We start from the raw sequence: 3,558 nt of genomic DNA, 5'->3' as shown, positions 1-3,558 counted from the left end.
ATAAATGTGAGGCTGTCATGAATTATTTTATAGAAATTGTTGTGAACACAAATAAATGTAAACGAGAAATGTAAGCGAGAATTGTATGCAGCGACAAAAGTAAGTGAGTATATTTAAATTGTATGCGTAACAAGTAACCATAGCACAGTTAGTATAGCACTGTACTCTCAATCTAAGGACCGGTGGTTCGAGCCCCCACCATGTCGAACCTTACGGAGCAAAATCCGTATTCTAATACATGTGCTTTGAGCAACGAACCGTTTGAGAGCAGTTTTAAGCTAAACTAGCCCGATTTAGACTAAGATGACTTAGATATGAAATTATTAGACTAACAACACGCATTAAATAATTTAACTTTAAGGCCAAAGCAAGGCCAAATTACGTCACACATGAGCTGAATTGACCTTTTTGGCTCACAAAAGGCTAACAGGTCTTCTCTAGCTTTTTTGCCGCCAGTGTTACTTTAGATGTCTTATGTGTACGTTCGATGAGGAGTGTTATGTGTGTTCGAATAAGAGCTTATCGTTGAAAATACGTATTGTTATCTTGAATAAAGATTGTTCTTTTACCGTTTTTCTGTAGTTCGAGTCTTAGACGTTATCTAGCTCGAATATTTTGGTCCACCGAGTGAAAGTAATCGGGTTAAGGATTACATCGTCGGCTTTACGTCAACTTCTGGCGCACAGAGGCTGGGTCAGTGACCGCTATCGGAACTTTTCAGACACAGAGGCTGGGTCAGTGTCTACTATTGGAACTTTTGGCTTACAGAGGCTGGGTCAGTGATTACTATTGGAACTTTTGGCGCACAGAGGCTTGGTCAGTGACTACTATTGGTACTTTTGGCGCACAGAGGCTGGGTCAGTGACTACCATTGGAATTTTTGGCGCACAGAGGCTGGGTCAGTGATTACTATTGGAACTTTTGGCGCACAGAGGCTTGGTCAGTGACTACTATTGGTACTTTTGGCGCACAGAGGCTGGGTCAGTGACTACCATTGGAATTTTTGGCAAACAGAGGCTGGGCCAGTGACTACTATTGGAACTTTTGGCGCACAGAGGCTCGGTCAGTGACTACTCTTGGAAATTTTGGCACACAGAGGCTGGGTCAGTGACTACTATTGGAACTTTTGGCGCACAGAGACTCGGTCAGTGACTACTCTTGGAAATTTTGGAACACAGAGGCTGGGTCAGTGACTACTATGGGAACTTCTGGCGCACAGAGGCTCGGTCAGTGACTACTCTTGGAAATTTTGGCACACAGAGGCTGGGTCAGTGACTACTATTGGAACTTTTGGCGCACAGATGCTGGGTCAGTGATTACTATTGGAACTTTTGGCGCACAGAGGCTGGGTCAGTGACTACTATTGGTACTTTGGCGCACAGAGGCTGGGTCAGTGACTACTTTTGGTACTTCTGGTGCACAGAGCCCTGGTGAGTGACTGCTATTGGTCTTGTGCTGAACAGAGGCTGGGTCAGTGACAGTTTTTGGTCTTCTGGCACACAGAGGATTGGTCATTCGTTTAGACAGTGTCATCTGGTGCAGGGAAGTGTGGAAAAACTGTAAGACAAAACTTTAGTCTTCAAACTAAACTCTATCTCTATTTGGTGCTTCTTATATTCACACTGGCGGCAGACCTCAACTTAGACACAAGTAACTGAAAAAATTTTTGAGTGCTCAATTAGCCGAATAACTTTGGGTGCTCAATTAGCCGAAAAACTTGGGTGCTCAATCAGCCGAATAACTTTGGGTGCTCAATTAGCCGAATAACTTTGGTTGATCAATTAGCCGAATAACTTGGGTGCTCAATTAGCCGAATAGCTTTGGGTGCTCAATTAGCCGAATAACTTTGGTGCTCAATTAGCCGAATAACTTTGGGTGCTCAATAAGCCGAATAACTTTGGGTGCTCAATTGGCCGAGTAACTTTGGTTGCTCAATTAGCCGAATAACTTTGGGTGCTCAATTAGCTAAATAACTTTGGTTGATCAATTAGCCGAATAACTTCGGTGCTCAATTAGCCGAATAACTTTGGGTGCTCAATTAGCCGAATAACTTGGGTGCTCCATTGGCCGAATAACTTTGGGTGCTCAATTAGCCGAATAACTTTGGGTGCTCAATTAGCCGAATAACTTTGGTTTCTCAATTAGCCGAATAACTTGGGTGCTCAATTAGCCGAATAAATTTGGGTGCTCAATTAGCCGAATAAATTTGGGTGCTCAATTAGCCGAATAACTTGGGTGTTCATAGAGCCGAAAAATTTCTAGTGTTCATTTAGCCGAAAATTTCCTAGTGTTCAATTAGCCGAAAAATTTCCTAGTGTTCAATTAGCCGAAAATTTTCCTAGTGTTCAATTAGCCGAAAAATTTCCTAGTGTTCAATTAGCCGAAATTTTTCCTAGTGTTCAATTAGCCGAAAAATTTCCTAGTGTTCAATAAGCCGAAAATTTTCCTAGTGTTCAATTAGCCGAAAAATTTCCTAGTGTTCAATTTGCCGAAAGTTTTCCTATTGTTCAATTAGCAAAAAAATTTCCTAGTGTTCAATTAGCCGTAAAATTTCCTAGTGTTCAATTTGCCGAAAATTTTCCAAGTGTTCAAATAGCCAAAAAATTTCCTAGTGTTCAATTAGCCGAAAATTTTCCTAGTGTTCAATTAGCCGAAAAATGCCTAGTGCTCAATTAGCCGAAAATTTTTTGAATGTTCATTTAGCGAAAATTTCCTAGTGTTCAATTAGCCGAAAAATTTCCTAGTGTTCGATTAGCCGAAAATTTTTCAGGTGTTCATTTAGCCGAAACGTTTTCTAGAGTTCAATTAGCCGAAAAGTTTTCGAGTGTTCAATTAGCGTAAAAGTCTGAGTGTCTATAAGGCCGAAAATTTCCTAGTGATTACTTAACCGAAAACAAAGTGATCATCAATAACTTTGTATGACGGCGAAAATAAAAGCAAAAGCTGTTTATTGTTGGTGCTAGCTCCCTTAGTCGAACAACAAGCAAATTGCGTGAACCTCAGTACTCTCGTCACGTAAAATCCTCCATAGCTGAGCCTTGGTTGAGTTTCAAAGCTTTCAAGCAAAGGAAAACTGTGCAGTATAAATTAAGCGTTGAGTACCCACACGCAGACAAAGTTATCATTTGGCACGACGCCATAAATAATAGTTTAACGCCTCATCGCAACAACAATCATAACCCATTATCCGCAAAAGAGTTAATTGAGGAGCTTAATCTTGTTAAGAACAAAATAAGTGCACTAGTCTACTGCCCCCGGCAAGGAGCTCCTGATATCTTTGCAGCACTTAAACAGACAGATTTTGTTGTAGTCCACGTTTTAAAAGATTTGCTTTCAAAACGCGAAGCAAAGGACCCGGCTGTTGTGAACGACTACACCCAATTGCATCCACCTTTCTCTTTTGAGATCAAGTCCCTAACAATTGTAAGGTTCTATAGCTTCGACCTTAATCGTCTTATTAAGAAAACGCGTCCGAAGAGACTGAACCAGCGACGTCGAAACGCTCGCGCTAACAGGGCTGCTGCTCTCTTGGAGGATTCTACTCTCGAGCCGTGGCTA

The sequence above is a fragment of the Convolutriloba macropyga genome, chromosome 7, assembly GCF_964194025.1.
Source record: "Convolutriloba macropyga chromosome 7, txConMacr16.3, whole genome shotgun sequence".
In the NCBI taxonomy this organism is placed as follows: domain Eukaryota; kingdom Metazoa; phylum Xenacoelomorpha; order Acoela; family Convolutidae; genus Convolutriloba; species Convolutriloba macropyga.
The sequence above is the reverse complement of the archived record's forward strand: the minus strand, read 5'-3'. Positions refer to the sequence as shown.